Consider the following 24,880-nt stretch of genomic DNA (forward strand, 5'->3'; position numbering starts at 1 on the left):
GGGCGGATATATAGCCATTTGTCCGACTGCCCTTACTCCGTCAGGCTGTCGGTGAGGATTGGCTATGGAGGTGACAGAGTAGTCACCACTGTAGCCAAACCTGTGGTCCACTTGCATCTAAATCGGGCAGGCGGACCAGTATCTTGGCAAAAAGTTTGAGGGAGTATGCTTACTGCCAAGATATGAATCAGGCCCTAAGTCTTTGAAGTCCCAATCAACCACATGAGTACACTTCTAAGCACCCCAGGAGAGGCAGATTCAGAGGGTGTAAGCTAGAGGCTAACAGCAGAGACGAGTTAAGGTCCAGTTGCCACTGGTCACCTGGGTAATTGCAGAAAAAGGCCTCTTGCAGCTTGTTGTCTTCCTGCAGTCAACTGACCCTTGGAATCCCTTCTTGTCCTAGGTACAAGAGGGTTAGGGTCCAGTCCTTTCTGATTTCTGCAGATGTAGAAAGCATTCAGAAGCCAGGACATTTATGCTTAGAACTAGCTGGTTAATAGAGGTATCCCCTTTGCTTCTCCCTAGCCAATGGGGTAAAAGTTCCCAGACCCTCCCCAACCCACTTTTACAGCAGTTCCTGTTTCCTTTACTGCAAACAGGACCAACATGGAATGTATGAGGGCATATCCAAGATGGCAAATGTGTTTGGCCACAATCAACTTGGGCTCCGACGGCTGGGTTTGTGTGTGAGTGGAGATTGTGCTATGGTAATCCTAGAGTCCTTCCACATCTAACACTAAAATCTTGTTTGGGGTAGGCACTATACACACAACAATCCGAGAAACAGAATTCTGCAACAACAAAAGCAGGGTCATTCAGCAACCAGACAGGAGATATACAAGAATTAGGATTGGAGACAGTAGCATCAAAAAAGATGCTCACAGCCCTCACTCTGCATATTCTGTGGGGTTCAGTGGAATAATCTCTGCCCATTCAGGGCAGTCTATTGTTTTCTCCTGGGAGGCATTTCACATCTTTTTCACTTTTGTTCAAGGCTGATCTGAACAACCTCTGTTAAGGGTGAGTGCTAGCTGAGACGGATGCTAAACAGCCTTCTGGCCAATTTAACAGGTAAACAATAACTTTCTCAAGGTTACTTTTCTTAAAATTTATTAAAAGTCTGACTTCACAATTTAATTGGATTTTTCATAACTATTAAAAATTGTTGTTTAATCATATTTTCCAAGATTCAGTATTACTATTTTAATCAATACTCTGTCTATATAGGACAGCAAGGCATACCACAGTGAAATAGCTTTAAGGGGCTTCTCACTGTGGGGGCATGGAAACATTAATTTTCTACATCCGTGGTTCTTAACCTTTTGAGTTCTGTGGACAAAAATAGGGTACAGCAAAGGGGGAAAATCTGGATAGCCAAGAAGAAAAGTGAGATTTCCTACAGACAGCTTAAGATTATGATCTTGCCAAGTAGAAAATATGCTATTATAACCCATTTTCAGTCTATACTTTCAATTTGCATATTGGTTTTCTTTTACATACTGAGGGGACATCTCAGAGGGCAGCTCATTGTCCAGCAAGACAATCTGCCTTGTAAGGCCTAAGGCCACACTCTCAGAAAGATTTTGGTAGGAAAGTGGATTCTAGGGTTACAAGGGGCTTTACAAATGCTCACTGACTGATAACATGCTCATTGCACATTCCCTCCCCATAAGGAGGATGGGAGGGGAAGTATTTGAAGGTAATTCCTTTAAGGCCTAAGCTCATTAAAGCCCATGGTAACACGGCATTTTCAGACATGATTTACTTGATTCCTACAGCGGTGATACATTTTTGGAGGGGGTTGGTGCTCCTATTGGCACCTATGGTGGCCAAGGATTGTTAGGGACTGATCCCTTTCGGTTTCAGGCAGTAAACATTTTAATCCATGTATGCTGATGGGCTCAGTCCCCTTCAAAAGGCATTTTTGTTACTAAATGTATTATGAAGCAGGAAGATTGTTGATTCAGAACAGACAAGACAATCTTCCCTTTTATTTTTTGAGAGTCCTTTTTGCTGGACTAGTTTATACCGGTTCAGGAAGACAATGCAGCATTTTTCTTCTGCTCCATTGACTCATTTAATCCATTTTCATTGTTGACCTCCTTTCTTAGTCAAAAGACATACAACACACACCTTTGAATGTCAATCATAAACCACCATTTCTGAATATGCTTTGTTCTACATCAATTTTATGTACATAGACAGTCTAATGTGGTAATTTAAGCAATGATATTCAATAGAACAGATTTTCAGTACCAGTACTACCTCGCCAAAGGCCCGGGACGGGGTTCCATTGTATCCAGGGAGCCTCCCCTTGCTCAGCTGGGTTCAGGGGTTCTCCGTTGCCCTGTGGAGGGTGGCCACTCCACCCTGGGCTCCGTCCTCAGTCCCGCTGTGTGGCAGGGTGCCTGAGATGGTGTCCTGCGGGCCTGGGGAGGCTTCCCCTGCATCGAGGTCTGGGAGCCGCGGCTTCTGTTGTGCCGGGGAGCCTCCCCTTGCTTGGCTGGGTTCTGTAGCTCTGACCGGGGCACTTGTGGGCCCCAGGGAGGGCCCTGGCTCCGTCCTCGGTCCTGCCAGGTGGCAGGGTACCAGGAACAGGGTTCATAGGGCCCGGAGAGGCTTTCCCTGCACCTCTGGGCCTGGGAGCCCCGTCTGGGTCGGGTGCTCCAGCCCTGGGCCCCATCCACCGGCCTGCTGCTCTGCCAAAGGCCTGGGACGGGGCTCCATTGTGCCTGGGGTGCCTCCCCTTGCTTCAGGAGCTCTGGCCTGGGCCCCTCAGGGCCCTGGGGATGGTGGCCTTCCCATCCCCGCTCTGACCTCGGTCCTGGTGTGTGGAAGGGTCCCCGGAATGGTGTCCTGTGGGCCTGGGGAGGCTTCCCCTGTGCCTCTGGGCCTGGGAGCCCCAGCTTGGTCCAGGGGCTTTGCTGGGCCCCACTGGGACCCAGGTCAGGCGCTCTGGCCCTGGGTCCCATCACCAAGCCTGCGGCACTGCCAAAGGCCCAGGATAGGGTTCCGTTGTGCCCGGGGAGCCTTTCTTTGCTTGGCTGGCTTCAGGAGCTCCGGCTGGGGCCTCTGAGGGCCCTCGGGAGGGCAGCTTCCCAACCCAGACTCCGTCCTTGGTCCTGCCATGTTGCAGGGTGCCCGGGACGGGGTCCAGGCTGCCCGTGGAGGTGTCCCCTGCACCTCTGGGAGCCCTGGCTGGGTCCAGGGGCCCCATTGGGCCCTGGGTCAGGTGCTCCGGCCCAGGGCCTCATCCCCCAGCCTGCTGCTCCACCAAGGGCCCAGGACAGGGGTCTGTCGGTTCCGTGCAGGCCTCCCCTGCTTGTCAAGGTGTCCGTGGGCCCCGGGTTGGAGGGCCCGTCGGGTCCCCCTCGCAGCCTCCATGGCTTGGGCTCAGCTGGGGCCATGGGCCTCTGGTCCCGTATATGCCCTGGCACTCGCTCACTCTTTCGTTGAGGCACAGAGCGACCAGATGGCTTCCCTTTCAGGCCTGTTCATCTGGTCACAACTTTCCCCTCGGCCATCTGGTCGCACGCAATGCTTTCCAATGGGGTGACCAGATGGCCGGGCTTCCCTGGAAGTGCCGATGAGGGCTCATTTGCCTCACCGATCCCAGCGAGGGCTCCAGGAGGTCAGGTATTTTAGCGCCTTGGGTCCCCTCCGTCACCTTGTTTGCACGGATTACAAGAAAGGGGGATAATTTTCCTCTGGATTACTAGACCTCAGTGAGGTTCGGCCATGCTGAGACGGGGAAGGCAGCACCCGGGCCCGCCCGCCGGGACACCCTGGCACCGGGGTATGCACCTACCTCTCAGCCCCTTCCTGATGGTCCTTTTTCTCTGAGTTTGCTCAGTTAGACCTCTGTGAGATCCCGCGATGTTGAGACAGGGGAAGGTAGCACCCGGACCCGCCTGCCGGGCCCCCTGGGGCCCGGGTACACACCTGCCTCTCAGCCCCTTCCTGATGGTCCTTTTACCCTGAGTCTGCTTGCCCCAGGTGCAGGCAGGGACGCTAAGCCAGCATACCCCCAGCGCAGGGTGGCCTGTCAGGGGATGCCCCAGCCGTACTCTGATCGATTGGGCACTCTCCGTCCATATAGGGATGGACAGATTGGCCCCCCTCGGCTGTTGTTTCGAACAAATCGCTTCCACCGCTCATGGACCGTCTGACTCGAGGGTCTGCTGCCTGGCGGGAGACCCTACCCAGCAGAGCGAAGGCCGAGCGGCCCCGGTACCTCATGCCCCCAAGGGGTCTGACCTGAGCGGGAGGGGTCGGGTGGCGTCAGGCCCATGGATGCTGCTGCCCAGCAGGTCCGAAGGCCCCACACGCCAAGCCGTCACCCCTCTCTGCCCAGCAAATTTCCACAGCAGCTCGGAATGACTGTTCCAAGCGGTGCCTCTGCAGCCAGGCTCCGGCACCCTTGCGTCTCGCTCAGGAGACAGCTGGGCCTGCCGGTGCCCATGTGACTGCACCTCTCCACATCCCTCCAGTGAGTCCTCCTGCCTAGGCGGGTGGTCTCCTTCCCCTGGCAGGCTCCCGAGAGGGAGGGGTGCATGAATGTTGCCGGTCGGGGAGATGGGCACGATACCCCCACCCTGTCAGCAGGTGCGGCTACCTGGTTGGTCCTGCCAGTAGCATATGCTTGTCTCAATGATTAAGCCATTCATGTGTAAGTACACAGGGCTGGTACAGTAAAACTGCCAATGGCTCATTAAATCAGTTATGGTTCCTTTGATTGCTCCATCTGTTACTTGGATAACTGTGGTAATTCTAGAGCTAATACATGCCAATGGGCGCTGACCTCCCGGGATGCATGCATTTATCAGACCAAGAACAATCCGGGCTCGCCTGTCCGCTTTAGTGACTCTAGATAACCTTGGGCCGATCGCAGGTCCCTCTGACGACGACGATACATTCGGATGTCTGCACTATCAACTTTCGATGGTTCTTTCTGTGCCTACCATGGTGACCATGGGTAACATGAAATCAGGGTTTGATTCCAGAGAGGGAGCCTGAGAGAAACAGCTACCACTTCCAAGGAAGGCAACAGGCGCGCAAATTACCCACTCCCGACTCGGGGAGTTAGTGATGAAAAATTACAATACAGGACTCTTTGGAGGCCCTGTAATTGGAATGAGTACACTTTAAATCCTTTGATGAGGATCCATTGAAGGGCAAGTCTGGTGCCAGCAGCCGTGGTAATTCCAGCTCCAATAGAATATATTAAAGTTGCTGCAGTTAAGAAGCTCATAGTTGGACCTTGGGATCGAGCTGGTGGTCCACCGCCGAGGTGAGCTACCGCCTGTCCCAGCCCCTGCCTCTCGGTGCCCCCTTGATGCTCTTGACTGAGTGTCCTGGGGGTCCGAAATGTTTACTTTGGAAAAATCAGAGTGTTCAAAGCAGGCTTGTCACCTAAATACTTCAGCTAGGAATAATGGAATAGGACTACGGTTCTATTTTGTTGGTTTTAGGAACTGGGGCCATGATTAAGAGGGACGGCCGGGGGCATACGTATTGTGCCGCTAGAGGTGGAAATCCGGGACCGGCCAAGTCGAACCAAAGCGAATGCATTTCCCAAGAGTGTTTTCATTATTCAAGAACGAAAGTCGGAGGTTCGAAGATGATCAGATAAACGTTGCCGACTAGCGATCCGGCTGTATTATTCCAATGACCCGCTGAGCAGCTTCCAGGGAAACCAAAGTCTTTGGGTTCGGGGAGAGTATGGTTGCAAAGCTGAAATTTAAAGGAATTGACGGAAGGGCACCACCAGGAGTGGAGCCTGCAGCTTAATTTGACTCAACACGGGAAACCTTACCCGTCCCGGACACGGAAAGGATTGACAAACTGATAGCTCTTTCTTGCTTCTGTGGGTGGAGGTGCATGGCCGTTCTTAGTTGGTGGAATGATTTGTCTGGTTAATTCCGATAACGAACAAGACTCCTCCATGCTAACTAGTTATGCGACCCCCAGCGGTCGGCGTCCAACTTCTTAGAGGGACAAGTAACGTTCAATCACACGAAATCGAGCAATAACAGGTCTGTGATGCCCTTAGATGTCCGAGGCTGCACGCGCGCTACAATGAATGGATCAGCATGTGTCTACCCTTCGCCGACAGGTGCGGGTAACCTGCTGAACCCCGTTCGTGATAGGGATTGCAATTATTTCCCATGAACGAGGAATTCCCAGTAAGTGCGGACCATAAGCTTGCCTTTATTAACTAAAAATATAAAAATCCAGTATTTGTAAAGCACAGAGCTACCCGGAAGCATCCCAGCGCCGGGGGGCGCTGGGAAGATTAAGCCAGCTATTGCCCAGAGTTACATGGTGCTGGGCTGACCTGCTGCCGGTGCCGGGGATCAAACCGTGAACCCCAGCCTCCGGTGTCAGTCGCCCTGGCCGCAGCAACACACCTTTTCCTTACCCGCTCGTCGCTACTACCGATTGGATGGTTTAGTGCGGTCCTCGGATCGGCCCCGCCGGGGTCGGCAACGGCCCTGATGGAGCACCAAGAAGATGATCAAACTTGACTATCTAGAGGAAGTAAAAGTTGTAACAAGATTTCCGTAGGTGAAACTGCAAAAGGATTATTAACGGCGGAGCGGCCCGAGCAACCGACAGCACCAGCCCGAAGTCCTCAACCACCTCCTGTTAGCAAGCACTGTAGGCACAGGGCCTAGCCCTGCCCTGGCACGCCCTGGCTGGCAAAGCAGTCTGTGGGCGCATGGGGCACTTGGGTAAGGACTAGGACTTAGGAGGGCTTCTTCCACCTGGGGAAGGCCCGACCGATGCGTGAGGGACCGGGAACAGGGGCCGCCCCATCCCCTGTCCCTCTCTGAGATGGAACCCAAGCTCACCCAGCACGGCCTCCCCAGCAGTGGGGGGGAAACCGAATGGGCGTGCATCCCCGGGCTGGTACCACCCCTTACTTGAAAAGGCCCTGATGCCGGCTGGGCCCCCCTGTGCCCGAGTTCCGACCCGACCAGGTTCAGGGCGACCGAGGAGCAGCCCTTGTTGCACGGCAGGGCGGCCTGGAAGAGAAGTGGTGAGGGCTTGCGAGGGGACGCTGGCTGCTGTCTGTGACAGGCATGCAGGATGGGGAGCCACCTGGCTCTTCCCTTCCGGCTCCTTCGACCCGGGCGAGGGTGGAAGTGGGCTGATTGCCAGCCCGCTGGCATGCCTCAGGCCACCCGGTGACGGATGACTGATGTGCAGGTGGGGCGACCCTCCCTCGTTACCAGGTACCCGGTTTGACTCGGCCCCGTGCGGCCGGGCTGAGGGGTGTGAAGACTCGTGTGATCCCTCCTGTGTTACCCCAGGAGGGACTGACATCTGTGGTGCTGCCTGCTCCCGTCACTCTGGGAGCCCCCTCCCTCCCCCCTATTGTGGACTCCCGGGCCGAGTGCCTGGTAACATATTTTTTTCCCAATGGTGCTGTCTGACTCCCGGAGGTGAAGCCTTGAACGGGGCGCCCTGGCCGTATTGCCTCTCCTGTGCCAGCAGTTGGGTGAACGTTTTAGAAAAGTTGCATGTGACTCTTGGCGGTGGCTCACTTGGCTCGCGCCTCCATGAAGAACGCAGCTAGCTGCAAGAATTAGTGTGAATTGCAGGACACATTGATCATCGACACTTCGAACGCACCTTGCGGCCCTATGTTCCCCCCAGGGCTATGCCTGTCTGAGGGTCGCTCAATGGTCAATCGCCACAGGGCTTTCCTGGGATGTGGCTGGGGCCGTCGCAGGGTTAGCTCCGCTTCCCCTTCGTCCCCCCACAAGGTCAGACCCCCAATCGCCCGTGGCAGGGTCCCTCACTGGGTCCTGCTGCGGAGGTACGCCACCCATGCGCCTAGCCCCGAGAAGGGGTTTGGCGGATCATAAGCTCGCATTTTTTAAGTAAAAATGTAAAAATCCAGTATTTGTAAAGCACAGAGCTACCTGGAAGCATCCCAGCACTGGGGGGCCGTCGGGAAGATTAAACCAGCTATTGCCCAGAGTCACATGGTGCTGGGCTGACCTGCTGCCGGTTCCGGGGATCGAACCCTGAACCCCAGCATCCGGTGTCAGTCGCCCTGGCCGCAGCACCACACCTCTTCCCTACCCTTTGTACACACCGCTGGTCGCTACTACCGATTAGATGGTTTAGTGCGGTCCTCAGATCGGCCCGCCGGGGTTGGCAACGGCCCTGGCGGAGCACCAAGAAGATTATCAAATTTGACTATCTAGAGGAAGTAAAAGCCGCAGCAAGGTTTCCGTAGGTGAACCTGCAAAAGGATCATTAACGGCGGAGTGGCCCGAGCGACAGACAACGCCAGTCGGAAGCCCTCGGCCACCTCCTGTAAGCACGCACGGTAGGCACAGGGCCCAGCCCTGCCCTGGTGCGCCCTGGCCGGCAAAGCAGTCTGTGGCCGCATGGGGCACTCGGGTGAGGACCAGGACTTACGCGGGCCTCTTCCACCTGGGGAAGGCCCGACCGATGCGTGAGGGACCGGGAACAGGGGCCGCCCCATCCCCTGTCCCTCTTGGAGATGGAACCCAAGCTCACCCGCATGGCCTCCCGAGCGGTGGGGGGAACCAAATAGGCATGCATCCCTGGGCTGGTACCACCCCTCCCTTAAAAAGGCCCTGATGCCGGCTGGGCCCTCCTGTGCCTGAGTACCGGCCCGACCGGGTTCAGGGTGACCAAGGAGCAGCCCTTCTCGCACGGCAGGGCGGCCTGGTAGAGAAGTGGCGAGGGCTTGCGGGGGGCCCTGGCTCCTCTCGGTGACAGGCGTGCGGGATGTGGAGCCACCTGGCTCTTCCCTTCCGGCCCCTCCTACCCAGGTGAGGGTGATAGTGGGCTGATTGCCAGCCCGCTGGCATGCCTCAGGCTGCCCGGTGACAGACGGCTGACGTGCAGGTGGGGCGACCCTCCATCGTTGCCAGGTATCTGGTTTGACCCGGTCCCGTGTGGCCGGGCTGAGGGGTTTGAAGGCTCATGGGATCCCTCCCGGGATACCCCAGGAGGGACTGACAGCTGCGGTGCTGCCTGCTCCCGTCACTCTGGGAGCCCCCTCCATCCCCCCATCGTGGTCTCCCGGGCCGAGTACCTGCTAACATTTTTTTTTCCAACGGTGCTGTCTGACTCCCAGAGCGGAAGCCTTGAACGGGGCGCCCTGGCCGTATTGCCTCTCCTGTGCCAGCAGTTGGGTGAACGTTTTTGAAAAGTTGCCTGTGACTCTTGGCGTTTGCTCACTCGGCTCGTGCGTTGATGAAGAACGCAGCAAGCTGCAAGAATTAGTGTGAATTGCAGGACACATTGATCATCAACACTTCAAACGCACCTTGCGGCCCTGGGTTCCCCCCAGGGCTACACCTGTCTGAGGGTCGCTCGATCGTCAATCGCCATGGGGCTTCCCCGGGAAGTGGCTGAGGCCGTCGCAGGGTTAGCTGTGCTTCCCCTTTATCCCCCCACAAGGTCAGACCCCCGATCGCCAGTGGTAGGGTCCCTCACCGGGTCATTCTGCGGAGGTACGCCACCCACACGCCTAGCCCCGAGAAGGGGTTTGGCGACCGGTCTGCCCTGTGCCCATCCCGTGGCACCTGGCGGCGTGCCACGTGTGGCTGTGTGCGGTGTCCCACCTGCTGCCTGTGCGCACGTGCTTTGGGCACCCACCTCTGCAGCCGGCTTCCCGGGGAGGGTGAAACCCCTCCAGATCCGATCCAGGGAAAAAGGGCGCCCACTGCCGGGACACCAGGCCCCTGCTACAGCAGGGGCCTGGCCTTCCCCAGCAATCCCCTTAATGCTCCGGCATTATTCTTCTGACTACGATCTCAGATCAAACGTGGCGATCCGCTAAATTTAAGCATATTACTAAGTGGAGAAAAAGAAACTAACCAGGATTCCCCCAGTAACGGGGATTGAAGAGGGAAGAGCCCAGTGCCGAATTCACTCCCAGCGCAGGCGCGGAAAATGTGGCGTACAGAAGACCGATTCCCCGGCGTCGCTCAGGGGGCCCAAGTCCTTCTGATCGAGGCTCATCCCGCAGACGGTGTTAGGTAGGTAGCGGGCCCCGGTGCGCCGGGATCGGGTCTTCTTGGAGTCAGGTTGCTTGGAAATGCAGCCCAAAGTGGGTGATAAACTCCATCTAAGGCTAAATACGGGCACAAGACCGATAGCCAACAAGTACCTTAAGGGAAAGTTGAAAAGAACTTTGAAGATAGAGTTCAAGACGGCGTGAAACCGTCAAGAGGTAGACTGCCCAATGCTCTGAATGTCAAAGTGAGCCTATGCACTCTGCTCGATATGAGCACTAGAATGCCTCAGTAGGGAACAAGATAACAAAAAAAGACAATTAAAACGGAAGGCTTAATCGGACGCACAAGAAAATTATGCCAAAGCAAAGGGCAGCTATAATGAATACCAGGCAATGTTTAAAAAAAAAAAATAATAATTGCCAGAATTATCACTGATGGGGCAGAAGATGCCACTTGCCAAATCAGTGCTGATGAAATTTTTCAATACTACAAAAACATAATTGAGAAAGAAAACAAGAACAACCCTAAATTTATGCCGATTGATCGGATACCAGAGGATTACGAAATTAGAAATTTATGTAAAAAAATAACACTGCTCGAAATAACTTATGCCTTCGAGGACTCCGATTTAAAGAAAGCAGTGGGGCCTGATAAAATTGGTCTGAATGACTTGTATAAAGTGCACAGCAGGCAACCAAGACTGCTGCCCAGAATGTTATCGTCTTGGTTGTTGATGAGAAGAGTAACAGAAAGTATCAAAAAGAACCAATCAATTTTGATAGCCAAGAATGTACCGAATAAGGAACTTAACAAAATCCTTAACTGGCGTCCAATTACCATCGGTACTGCATTCATGAAGTTATTCACAAAAACACTAACTAAAAGACTCTCATTTTTTGTTGAATTCAGTACAAGACAAAAAGGCTACATGAAGGTGAGAGGTTGTCTCGAGAATCTGACTCTCCTGCAAAATATCATAAAAGGGGCATGAAAAACAGTCATTCATTAGCAGTAGTGTTCATAGATATATCGAAAGCCTTCGACTCTGTGAGCCATGAGACATAATAAAAGACTTGTACACTGACTCAACAGTTTTCAAGGGAAAGAACAACGAAGCAACTCCTGAAATAACAATGAAATCTGGGGTTAAACACTACTATTTAACAGTGCCATGGAACCTCTGATCTGTGATCTTCAGAAAAACGGCAAGGGCTTCACATTTGGATCAGATCGTCTTATTGAACAAATCACCACTCTCGTCTTTGCCGATGACATCGCAGCACTCAGCAGTACCTGGGAAGGAATGAGTACAAATCTGAAAATCATTGAAAAGTACAGGAATAAAACTTAATGTGAAAAAGACATGGATTTTATATCAGACACCATAAAGATAAAATCCTGATTAACAATTGTAAACCATGGCAGTTTGCAAAAGAACATTTTGAAAACATTCATCCAGGAGAAAGTGAGAGATACCTCGGATTTAACTTTGATCCACACACTGGCCATGCAAGCAAAAACAAAATTAATGAGGTTCTTGTCAATTGGGCTCAAAAACTTGATAATCTACCACTTAAACCCACGCAGAAAATAGAAATTTTGTGTCAGTGCTTGGTCCCTAAACTATCATTCAAATTGGAAATGACAGGAACAGAAGCAAAAACGTTAAATGTTCTGGATCAAACAATAAAAAAGTATGTCAAACATGTTCTACACCTTCCTGCATACACATGTGATGGTCTCCTATATTCGGAAGGAATATTTGGGGGCCTCAGTATACCAAAACTATGTACAGAAATTGGTCTCAATAAAGTCAATAGTTTATTGTATCTCAGGGCAGCTCCAGACCTGTACATAGCTCATTCATTCATGTATGCAGGAGAAGACATGAATAAAAAAATTGATAACATCATCAAAACACACACAAATGTAACATTTTAGACAGTAGGTTTCTGAGCTATGATTTAAATTTGTTAGCAACATATGACTGGAGAAAAGAAGAGTTTGAGAAATGGGCAAATATCCCTGTCCAAGGTGATGGTATAAAATACTTAGCAAGTAATCCAACCTCAAACTTCTGAATCAGCAGGCATAACAAAATGAAAGAAAACCAGTACATAGCTGCGCTGATGTTAAGAGCAAATGTTTTATATTCTAGAGAAACTATCAGTAGGGGAAGAAATTGTGCATTTGCTACATGTAGGTATTGTGATGATGTTTGCGAAACCATTTCTGATATTTCAGGCGCATATCCTAAAACTAAGAACATTAGGATAAAAAGACATAACAAAATTCTGTAATTGCTCGTTGATAGAGCAAAAAGGTGTGGTTAGAAGGCATATAGGGAACCTCATGATAAAAATAATCAAGGAGAAATTCCGAAAACCAGATGTAGTGTTTACCAAAAATGGTACAGCTGTAGTAAATGATGTTTCATTTCATTATGAAAACTTTCAGAATTCCCTTGAATTAGCATATGAGAGTAAAGTGAAATACTATCAGGATCTGTCACAGCAAATCAAAGATCTCACAAAATGCAACACTGTAAAATTTCATGGCTTTATCGTTGGATGTCGTGGTATTTGGCCTAAATGTAATGATGTTGTTCTGGCTGATTTAGGTCTGCAAATGTCATTCCCATTCAAGAAAAATGTTTGCCTGACTACTAATGTGTCAAGTATTCATGGACAATTTAGTATCAAGCTTATACTGAGATGTACACTGTCTTACAGCACACATGTCACCCTTATAAAGCATATTGTTTTAACATATACGTTTATAGTTAACACAAGACTTAGTATAGATGTGAATTTTATAAATGTGAATTTTTTAGATATGCTTTTTCTAGTTAGATGTGCAATTTGTAGACGTGTATCTTTTTATAAATGTGTGCTTATAACAATTTAGACATAGTTGTGTACATAATACTTAATGAAATGTCTTGAATGATGAATAGTTCTCAAATAATCGCATACACATAATTGTCGCACATTGCTTATTGATGTCCTGCTAATCATATTTTAATTTCTCAGGACTGCAGGGTGTACTATCTCTGGCCTATATGTGATCCCAGTTCCAGTGAGGACAGCGTTCAGTGTGGCAGTACTCCGGAGCGAAAGAATGTTGTATTGTTGGAAGCAAAACCGAATTGACGCTGATGGGCAGCATAATAACCCAGAATGAGCCACCGCGAGGTGGTACAGAAATAGCCAAATGCTTTGTCATCTAATTAGTGACGCGCATAAATGGATGAACGAGAATTCCACTGTCCCTGTCTACTATCTAGTGAAACCGCAGCCAAGAGAACGGGCTTGGCAGAATCAGCCGGGAAAGAAGTCCGTAGAGCTCGACTCTAGCCTGGCACTGTGAAGAGACATGGGAGGTGTAGGATAAGTGGGAGGCCCTTGGGCCGCCAGTGAAATACCACTACTCTTAGTGTTTTTTCACTTACCCAGTGAGGCGAGGGCGCAAGCCTCGTGGGGCTCTCGCTTCTGGCTCCAAGCACCTGGCGCTCGCCGGGTGCGATCCACTCCGGGGACAGTGGCCGGTGGGGAGTTTGACTGGAGCGGTACACCTGTCAAACGATAACGCAGGTGTTTTAGGGCAAGTTCAGGGAGGACAGAAACCTCCCGAAGCAGAATGGCAAAAGCTCGCTTGATCTCGATTTTCAGTATGAATACAGACCGTGAACGCATGGCCTCACAATCCTTCTGACTTTTTGGGTTGCAAGCAGGGGGTGGGAGAAAAGTTACCACAGGGATAACAGGCTTGTGGCGGCCAAGCGTTCATAGTGACATCGCTTTTTGATCCTCCGATGTCGGCTCTTCCTATCATTGTGTAGCAGAATTCACCAAGCATTGGATTGTTCGCCCACTAATAGGGAACGTGAGCTGGGTTTTGACCGTCGTGAGACAGGTTTGTTTTACCCTATTGATGGTGTGTTGTTGCAATAGTAATCCTACTCAGTACGAGAGGAACCGCAGGTTCAGACATTTGATTGATGTGCTTCGTTGAGGAGCCAATGGGGCGAAGCTACCATCTGTAGGATTATGACTGAAGTCAGACTCCCCCCTAAACCGTAATGATACCGCAGTGCCGTGGAGCCTCAGTTGGCCTGGAATAGCTGGCCTCTCTCGGGGGGGCCAGTGCATAGAGCCGCTCGCTTGGGAACCGGAGCACGGACGGAAGGGGGCCGCCTCCATCGCCCTTAGTGCACTGCATGTTCGTGGTGGTACCCGGTGCTAAATCATTCGTAGATACCCTGATTCTGGGTCAGGGTTTCATAAGTAGCTGAGCAGCTACCTCACTGCGATCTATTGAAAGCCCCTATCCTGCAAGCCAGCCGAAGGTCTGGGTGCTGGGAACTGGGGTCCACTGGGGCCCTGGGAGTCTCTTCCCAGCCTGGATAGGGTTCGGAAGCTGGGTCAGGGCCTGGGGCTCGAGCTCTGTCTGGTGGGCCCGGTGTGTGGGAGCCCCCGTCCTGCAAGCCATCAGAGGGTCTGGGCGCAGGGCACTGGGGTCCAACGGAGCCCGGGGAGGCTCTCCCCAGCCTGGCTAGCGTTCAGAAGCTGGGACAGGACCTGGAGCTTGAGCTCCGTCTGGTGGGCCCTGGGGTGTGGGAGCCCCCATCCTGCAAGCCATCATAGGGTCCAGCCACTGGGGTCTGGGGTCTACCGGGGCCTGGGGAGGCTCTCCCCTGCCTTGCTAGGGTTCGGAAGCTGGGACAGGGCCTGGGACTCGATCTCCATCTGGTGGGCCCCGGGGTGTGGGAGACCCCGTCCAGCAAGCCATCAGAGGGTCTGGGCGCTGGTTACGGGGCTCCATCAGGGCCCAGGGAGGCTCTCCCCAACCTGGCTAGAGTTCTGAAGCTAGGTCTGGGCCTGGGGCTTGAGCTCTATCTGGCAGGCCCCGGGGTGCGGGATCCCCTCATCCTGCAAGCCAGTCGATGGTCCGGAGTCCCATCGGGACCAGGGAAGGCTCCCCATGGCCTGGCTAGGGTTCCGAAGCTGAGATCGGGACCGGGACCGGGCCCAGAGCTCGTGCTCTGTCCCGTGGTGCGGGTGCCCCCCATCCTGCAAGCCAGCCAAGGGTCCAGGCGCTGGCAATGGGGGCTCCACTGGGGCCCGGGGAGGCTCTCCTCAGCCTGGCTAGGGTTCGGAAGCTGGGACTGGGCCCGGGACTTGTGCTGCATCCCAGGGTCCCAGGCTGCGGGAGCCCTCCATCCTGTAAGCCAGCCGAGGGACCGGGCGCTGGTGACGGGGGTCCACCGGAGCACGTAAAGGCTCTCCCCAGCCTGGATAGGCTTCGGAAGTTGGGACCGGGCCTGGGGCTCGTGTCCAGTCCTGTGGGTTCCGGGGTGTGGGAACCCCCCCGTCCTGCAAGCCAGCTGAGTGTCTGGGCGCTGGGGATGGGGGCCCACTGGGGCCCGGGGAGGCTCTCCCCAGCCTGGCTGCTTTCAGAAGCAGGGACCAGGCCGGGGAGCAGGGTTGGCTGGCTTTATCAGCTATGCTGGCTGAGTTTTCTGCCAACCCCTAGTTGATATCAGATTGATCAGCACAGCACTAATCTCATCATTGGCTTCCCTCCCTCAACAATCCAAACAGTGACTTCCCAGTGATGGCACTCCGGGTAACTCTGTAGGACAATAGCATTGTCTGCAAAATCTTCCTCTACCATAAACCAGCGCCAACTGAAATGACTCTTTTACCACCCTAATATACAACACAACTTAACCATTTACCTCTGAGTGGTACAAGGCCACCCTCTTATGCCTAACACCGTTCGAGGAAAAAAACTGCCATATTTTATCCATAAAGTGAATACCAGTATCAGTGACGAGTTAGTCTGGTATAATCTCCAGGAAAAAGGAATACTCCATGAACTCTAGGCCAACATCTGTGGTCAAACTATCCAGACAAATAATCACCCAATACAGTGCATATGGCTCCCGAGGGCGGGGGGAGAGGTAGCACAATTGATTTTATGCTGAAATCTAACAAGTATGCATGTCTTGTAGATAGTTTTTGGGTTGAATTAAACCAGTCTAGCGACCACAACCCCCTTACAGTTTGCACGTCACTGCACAGAAGGGCTGGGGTAATGCTTGTAAACTAAAACATATCCATAATCAGGGAGTTAGGTTAAAGTGGGGTTCAATTGATCCCGTAAAATTTGAGGAGGAGGTTATCAAAACAAACCTAAGTAAAATTATGACATGTCTAGATTATGACTCACAGCCAGATGTCATAATACATTGCTTTGAATTAATTTATAAAGATGTGGCCAAAAATTTAACAAATCGATGAAAAGTTGGGAAATCCCAAAAACAAGATGGTTCAATGCTGAATACTCAAAGGTGCAAAAAGATAGGAAGAAAGCCTTGCTTGCAGCACCCCGTGATAGGGCGCTAGTTAAGACAGTGAGACAGACCTATAAAAGTGTGATTAACCGAAGAAAGGAAGAGTTGAGAAGACTAGCCTGGGATGATCTTGAAAGAGCGAGTGCTCTAAAGGATTCTAAGAGCTTCTGGGAAGTCCTAAATCGCCCCCTTTTTTTAGCGACTCAAGGAGCATGGACTCGACCATAACAGGGGAAGCCTGGGAATCTCCTTTTTCGAGTATAATTAATCCAAAGGCTATCTCATCACAAGCACAAAGGGACGAGATAGCTAATAACTTAGCTCATCCCTGTCTTTAAGTGACGTTAAGGATGCCTTGGTGAAGGGCATTTCCTCGAAAGCACCAGGACCAGATGGGGTGCCATTTTGCTTATTTAAAAACAATCCGCAATTCTGGGGCCCCTTGTTGTAAAATGTTTTTATATCAGTAATAGTGGGTCGTATTCCATCATCATGGAGAAATGCAGTGGTCGTTCTGATTTTTTTAAAAAAAGGTAACAATAACGACCCAACATGTTACAGGCCAATCTCCTTAATTGATGCTACGTGCAAAGTTTTGGGGAGGGTAATTCTTGCATGCTTGGAGTCCTGGGCCATTGCCTCTGGAATCATATCTAATACGCAATACAGCTTTAGAAAGTGGATGGGAACCAGTGAACAGGGCCTCAACCTGTCCATGATTATGTGCAAGTACATGAAGGCCAGGGGGGACTCGATCCACTTGGCCTTCATGGACTTGTCCAGCGACTTTGATACTGTGAGCCTGGGGAAGTTGTGGACACTGATGGAAAACATGGGATTTGAAGAACCCCTTATTACTCTGTTGGGTAGGCTACATGCATCGACCAATGTAGCTATCTGTTTTAGCCCAGGGGAAGAGAGGACTACACCTATTGCTTCCACTGAGGGGGTACTACAGGGCTGCATTTTGGCTCCATTCTTATTTTTAAATACACACAAATGGACTGGAACAATTCTTGTTAAAACATAAATTGGACTTCCCAAGCATAGAAGGCAAACAGGTCCCATTACTGTCTTACGCAGATGACACAGTTTTTTTTTCCACAACCATGTTTATTAGAAGTTTAAGCAATCAAATGTACAGTCCTCCAAGATCAGGAGAACACGTCAGTGGTCAATATACAATAGAATACACGTATAGCTTGAACTTTTAACTAGCCCCCACCCGCCCCATTATCCCCCCAACAACCGTAACATTCCCCACTACCCACCCCTTATCCCGCCCTAACCCAGTGCACGTGATCATAATCAGCTGCAGTATACATATAAAGGCCCGACTAGGTGTCTTGGAGCTATCCAGGTCCCGAGGTCTCAATCAGTGGATAGGCTATCATCTATGTCAATGGGAGGCTCCAAAGTTAGGTCTCTGTAGTCCGCCCACCGCTTCCAGATCTTATAATGTTTCCGAGGACAGCCCCTGGCCTCAAACACTGGCAATTCCAGCCTCATGAGGAAATCTAAGCCCGCCTTCCAGGTGCCAAGGGGGGGAGCGCGGTCACTCTTCCAGGCCTTCGCCAGATCCCTCTTGGCCACAACGAGGCCCAACAGCAGGAGATGGCGTTTATAGATATTACCACCCACTTGATCTAGGACATGAAGGAGACCCAACCTAGGTGTACGGGGGAGATCCCATCCCAGCACCTCCGATAGGCAGTCCCACACTCCACTCCAGAACCGGACCAGGCCCACACATGACCACACTGTATGCACCAACGTGCCTCTCTCGGTCCCGCAGCGCAGGCAGTCTGGGGAGGCAATAAGGCCCGCCCTCCACAGTCTCTCTCTGGTGTAATAGGCCCGATGCAGGTATTTATATTGAATGAACCGCAATCTCACTGCAATAGCCGCACCCCGGGGGGATTCTAGCGCCTCCCGCCAGTCATCCTCCTCCAGCGGACCGACATCCACCTCCCAGGAGGCCTTCAACGACATAAGGGAAGAGGAGCAGTGAGTGACCAGCGTTTGGTAGATTTTTGAGACTTTTCTATCCCCCAGGTCTCCCATGAACAGCTTAGCTTCCACGGGACTAAACTCCGGAAGCCGGTCCAGCCCCACCAGACTCGGCACAAGAGCATGACGAAGTTGTAGATATTTAAAAAATTGGGTCTTGGGCATGTCAAATTCTGTGCTGAGTGCTTGAAAGGATTTAAGAGTAGTCCCGGTGAGGACATGGCCAAGCGACGAGATCCCTATGGAGTCCCAGCCACTAAACCCCTGCAGCGAGGCCAGCGCAGGGAGCCGTCCGTTATTCCAAAGTAGAGTTTCGGCCGTCAGCCGTCCCCACCAGCCCATGCGACGCAGTGCCTGTCTCCAAATCAGGAAGACTACTTTAGTCGCTCGCGGCAATTTCTTCCGCCGCCCCGCCGAATATAGGAGTGTATGGAGCGTGGCATATCCCATCAGAAAATGTTCTAGGGCGTATGCTGGATCGTCACGTCCACCGTACCACCACTCATTCAAAACCAACAAATGAGAGGCTTGGTAGTATGACAAGATGTCTGATGTTGCGAGACCTCCACAGTACGTGGACAAAAAGCAGGTCCGCAATGCCACCCTAGACGCGCCCCCAGCCCATAAAAAGCGGCCTAGCAATGAATTCACACGACGGAACCACTGCGGGTCCACTCTGTGCGGATGATTTTGTAGTTGGTACAATAGTCTAGGGAGGGCCACCATCTTAAAAATTGCAGACCTGCCATAAATATTAAGAGGCATGCGTGACCACGTTTTGACGTCTGATTGAACCTTGTCCCATACCGGTTGTATGTTACGTTCCCACGCAATGGCAGCAGATTCTGATAGGAAAACTCCCAGATATTTCAATCCGCCAATCGCAACTTGCAGATCCGACGCCCAAGGAGACACCTCGGGCCGGCCCCCTAGCACCCAAAGAGTCGATTTGCGCGGGTTGAGGTAGAGTCCCGAGGCGTCACCAAAAATGCGGAGTATCTCCAAAATTCGCGGGCCCGAACGATCAAGGTCCGTCAAAAAGAAAAGGACGTCATCCGCATATAGCCCGATCCTGTCTGTGAGGCCCGCACCCCATACAAAGCCACGAAGTTGCGCGTCAATGCGCACCCACGCAGCCAGTGGCTCCATGACCAACGCAAAGAGATACGGGGATAGAGGGCACCCTTGCCGGGTCCCTCTAGCAACCGGAAACCTCTCCGATATGGCCCCCGAAACACGTACCGAGGCGGTGATGTCATTGTATAGCAGCTTGACGTATGAGACAAAAACTGGACCTAAATTGAGGCGCGGTAATAGAGCAAAAAGGTAAGTCCAGCTGACAGAATCAAACGCTCTGTCGATGTCCGCAAGCAGGAGCGCCGCCCGCTCCTCAGTCGCCCCCATCGCATCTACCGCCACCTGCGCCCGTCTGATGTTGTGTCTCGTCGCTCTGCCCGGCATAAAGCCCGCCTGATCCGGGTGGTCCAGATCCGTCATGTATGGGAGGAGACGATTCGCCAACGCCTTAGCCAATAATTTGGCTTCAAAATTAATTAGAGATATCGGGCGGTACGACTCGTGCCTGTCAGGGGGCCTGCCCGGCTTCTGGAATACCACAATCTCAGCTTGACGCCAGTCCACCGGCAAGCTACCACACTCCCGCGCTGCTTCCAAAGCCTGTCGATAGTGCGGTCCCAGCTGCAAGTGAAATTTCTTGTAAAATTCACTGGGAAAGCCACTCGGCCCGGGCGCCTTACCAGTGTTGAGTTGTCCCAGCGCGTCGCCCAGTTCCTCCGCCGATAGGGGAAGGTCTAGAGCTGTCCTGGCCTCATCTGATATCGCCTTGGGGGGGAGGTCAGCTATGAATTTGTCAATCGCCTCCGGTGGGAGACTATCTCATGGGGCGTATTGTACCTTATAGTAGTCAGCAAAGCTCGCCACCAGGGCAGCGGGGTCCGTCATGACAATTCCCTCCCCGTCCGTGAGGCCCGGTAGAGAGATCGGCTGCAGAGTTTGCTGGCACAACCGGTGGAGCATCGTGCAGGACTTGTCGCCCCACTGGTACACCCTGCTCCGCGTGGCCGAACAGGCTTGTCGAGCCTCGTCCAGTAGGACCGAGGCATATGATTGCTGCGCCTGTAGGAGCAGTCTGAGCGCCACATCGTCATTATCTTCCCTACACCGCTCCTCAAATGCTCTCACCTTAACCGCAGCTGCCACCGTGGCCTCCTGGCGCTTTCGACGGGCTGCAGCACACCAGACGATGTCTACGCCCCGCAACGTGGGCTTCATGGCTTCCCAGACCGTCACCCTATCTACGCCTTCGGGCAAATTTTCCTGCCAATATTGGGCTATTGCTCCGCGCATGTGTGTCGTATAATCTGTCTGTTGGAGATGCCACGAAGACATCCGCCAACGGAACGGCTGGAGTGGCTTGCGCAGTTCGATCCGTACTGCGACCGGGGAGTGGTCCGACAGCCCTCGAGGTTGTATCACGGCCTGCTTCACCCTATCGAGGAAGGCCCCTGGGACAAACACACAGTCTAACCGGGAGAAGGAGCCATGCACTGCTGACACATACGTGTACTCACGCGTCCTGACATGCAGATGTCTCCAAACATCCACCCAGCCCAACCCATCAATCATTGCCTTCAGACGTGTAGGGGTCGGCGCCACTGCGGCCACTTGCATTCTCTGTCTGTCCAGACCCACATCCACTACGTCATTCCAATTGCCCCCTATCACAGCCAAGCAGTCCGGAATTTCAGCCCACAATTCAAACAGACGCTCTGCCAGAGACCATTGCAGAGGTGGGGGAGCATATACACTGCCGAATACTACTGGTTCCACACCAATCATGCCCTTAACAAACACATAACGACCCTGAGGGTCAAGCCAATGGCGTTCGTGAGTATATGACAGTCGTCGATGAATGAGGACAGCTACCCCTCTCGATCCCCTGGCAAAACCTGCATGGAACACCTGGGTATAGCCAAACCGCTGTAAACTCAGCACCTTCGTCCCCAACATATGCGTCTCCTGCAATAACATGACATCCGCTGAGTCCCTCTTACCCCAGAGCAGCACCGCCCCTCGCTTAATTTTGTCCAGCATTCCCCTGACATTCCAACTAAGGATTCGCATGGAGCCACTAACAGGCGCCTTCTCCGGGGAATCACCCATAGTCACGGTGGGAGAGCTTCCAAAAACCCCAGGACCCAGCCCAAGCACCCTGTATTACATAAATCACAGCAGCAAAAATCACGTGCATCCCTGTCCAACCACCCCGTACCCCCCCTTCCCTGTCCCCTAACACAACCCCCCCAACTACCCAACCTCCGCCTATCCCCCCTCCCCCACCCCTATACCTCATGGAACAGTGAAGTATCTGTCGCGGCATGAGGAGCTTCAGGCCCAGAACAGAGCGCCTAAAGCCACCCATACCAATGGATCCCACTACTCTCCCCAACCAACAGTACCTCCCCTTAGGGCCCCCCCTCAAACGTGAGAGGACTAGGCCGCCCATGGGTCAGTACCCCGAGCCCCATTGACTACATGTGACCCGCCGCTTAAGCGCAGCTGGACAGCACCACAACAGGTACAACGCCCTTCCTGTGCCCCGCCATGGCCCAGATCTCACCACACCACGCGCCTGCCCATCAATCAATGAGGCTACCCCCATGGCCACCAGCATAGGCTAGTGACGAAATGTCGCTTGGGAGGCAAGAATGGGGCTCCATGGCCCTCAGGTCCCAGTTCCAGATTGAGCAGAGTCTGACTGTGCACCATCCAGCTGGCCACCCCCGGATTGGGAGCGTCGCCGTGACCAAGACTTCCTGTGTCTCCTGCTCCTGTTGGAAGATTCGCCTCTCTCCTGTGACGACCCACGCGATGCTCCGGGGTTCAGGCCCGGCTGGGCATTCGGTCGGATCCTGACTGTCTCGTCGGTCCAGCTAAACACCGCCTCCGGGGTATCAAAAAAGTGAGTCTTGGATTGGAACACAACTCTCAGACGAGCCGGGTACAACAGTGAATATTGGATTTTCAAACCACGCAATTTGGCTTTCGCATCTTGGAAGGACCGGCGCTGCTGCTGCACCAGCTTGGTATAATCCGGGAAAATCATAATCCTGTGACCCTCAAACAACAGGTCCTCGAAAGCACCAGGACCAGATGGGGTGCCATTTTGCTTATTTAAAAACAATCCGCAATTCTGGGGCCCCTTGTTGTAAAATGTTTTTATATCAGTAATAGTGGGTCGTATTCCATCATCATGGAGAAATGCAGTGGTCGTTCTGATTTTTAAAAAAAAGGTAACAATAACGACCCAACATGTTACAGGCCAATCTCCTTAATTGATGCTACGTGCAAAGTTTTGGGGAGGGTAATTCTTGCATGCTTGGAGTCCTGGGCCATTGCCTCTGGAATCATATCTAATACGCAATACAGCTTTAGAAAGTGGATGGGAACCAGTGAACAGGGCCTCAACCTGTCCATGATTATGTGCAAGTACATGAAGGCCAGGGGGGACTCGATCCACTTGGCCTTCATGGACTTGTCCAGCGACTTTGATACTGTGAGCCGGGGGAAGTTGTGGACACTGATGGAAAACATGGGATTTGAAGAACCCCTTATTACTCTGTTGGGTAGGCTACATGCATCGACCAATGTAGCTATCTGTTTTAGCCCAGGGGAAGAGAGGACTACACCTATTGCTTCCACTGAGGGGGTACTACAGGGCTGCATTTTGGCTCCATTCTTATTTTTAAATACACACAAATGGACTGGAACAATTCTTGTTAAAACATAAATTGGACTTCCCAAGCATAGAAGGCAAACAGGTCCCATTACTGTCTTACGCAGATGACACAGTTTTTTTTTTCACAACCATGTTTATTAGAAGTTTAAGCAATCAAATGTACAGTCCTCCAAGATCAGGAGAACACGTCAGTGGTCAATATACAATAGAATACACGTATAGCTTAAACTTTTAACTAGCCCCCACCCGCCCCATTATCCCCCCAACAACCGTAACATTCCCCACTACCCACCCCTTATCCCGCCCTAACCCAGTGCACGTGATCATAATCAGCTGCAGTATACATATAAAGGCCCGACTAGGTGTCTTGGAGCTATCCAGGTCCCGAGGTCTCAATCAGTGGATAGGCTATCATCTATGTCAATGGGAGGCTCCAAAGTTAGGTCTCTGTAGTCCGCCCACCGCTTCCAGATCTTATAATGTTTCCGAGGACAGCCCCTGGCCTCAAACACTGGCAATTCCAGCCTCATGAGGAAATCTAAGCCCGCCTTCCAGGTGCCAAGGGGGGGAGCCCGGTCACTCTTCCAGGCCTTCGCCAGATCCCTCTTGGCCACAACGAGGCCCAACAGCAGGAGATGGCGTTTATAGATATTACCACCCACTTGATCTAGGATATGAAGGAGACCCAACCTAGGTGTACGGGGGAGATCCCATCCCAGCACCTCCGATAGGCAGTCCCACACTCCACTCCAGAACCGGACCAGGCCCACACATGACCACACTGTATGCACCAACGTGCCTCTCTCGGTCCCGCAGCGCAGGCAGTCTGGGGAGGCAATAAGGCCCGCCCTCCACAGTCTCTCTTTGGTGTAATAGGCCCGATGCAGGTATTTATATTGAATGAACCGCAATCTCACTGCAATAGCCGCACCCCGGGGGGATTCTAGCGCCTCCCGCCAGTCATCCTCCTCCAGCGGACCGACATCCACCTCCCAGGAGGCCTTCAACGACATAAGGGAAGAGGAGCAGTGAGTGACCAGCGTTTGGTAGATTTTTGAGACTTTTCTATCCCCCAGGTCTCCCATGAACAGCTTAGCTTCCACGGGACTAAACTCCGGAAGCCGGTCCAGCCCCACCAGACTCGGCACAAGAGCATGACGAAGTTGTAGATATTTAAAAAATTGGGTCTTGGGCATGTCAAATTCTGTGCTGAGTGCTTGAAAGGATTTAAGAGTAGTCCCGGTGAGGACATGGCCAAGCGACGAGATCCCTATGGAGTCCCAGCCACTAAACCCCTGCAGCGAGGCCAGCGCAGGGAGCCGTCCGTTATTCCAAAGTGGAGTTTCGGCCATCAGCCGTCCCCACCAGCCCATGCGACGCAGTGCCTGTCTCCAAATCAGGAAGACTACTTGAGTCGCTCGCGGCAATTTCTTCCGCCGCCCCGCCGAATATAGGAGTGTATGGAGCGTGGCATATCCCATCAGAAAATGTTCTAGGGCGTATGCTGGATCGTCACGTCCACCGTACCACCACTCATTCAAAACCAACAAATGAGAGGCTTGGTAGTATGACAAGATGTCTGATGTTGCGAGACCTCCACAGTACGTGGACAAAAAGCATGTCCGCAATGCCACCCTAGACGCGCCCCCAGCCCATAAAAAGCGGCCTAGCAATGAATTCACACGACGGAACCACTGCGGGTCCACTCTGTGCGGATGATTTTGTAGTTGGTACAATAGTCTA

At 52.4% G+C, this 24,880-nt stretch overlaps 2 non-coding genes and 2 pseudogenes across 2 annotated transcripts; all 4 read left to right on the forward strand.

The window, feature by feature from the left end:
- Positions 1-4,612: 4,612 nt before the first annotated feature.
- LOC144820687 (18S ribosomal RNA) lies at positions 4,613-6,590 on the forward strand (annotated as a pseudogene).
- Positions 6,591-7,530: 940 nt separating this feature from the next.
- Positions 7,531-7,684, forward strand: LOC144820898 (5.8S ribosomal RNA). The gene has a single exon (XR_013608031.1). It is a non-coding gene; the product is annotated as a 5.8S ribosomal RNA (ribosomal RNA).
- Positions 7,685-9,208: 1,524 nt separating this feature from the next.
- Positions 9,209-9,362, forward strand: LOC144820904 (5.8S ribosomal RNA). The gene has a single exon (XR_013608036.1). It is a non-coding gene; the product is annotated as a 5.8S ribosomal RNA (ribosomal RNA).
- A 439-nt stretch (positions 9,363-9,801) lies between these two features.
- On the forward strand, positions 9,802-14,353 carry LOC144820796 (28S ribosomal RNA; annotated as a pseudogene).
- The last annotated feature ends 10,527 nt before the right edge of the window (positions 14,354-24,880 follow it).

The sequence above is a fragment of the Lissotriton helveticus genome, chromosome 2_1 (assembly GCF_964261635.1).
Source record: "Lissotriton helveticus chromosome 2_1, aLisHel1.1, whole genome shotgun sequence".
Classification (NCBI taxonomy): Eukaryota; Metazoa; Chordata; class Amphibia; order Caudata; family Salamandridae; genus Lissotriton; species Lissotriton helveticus.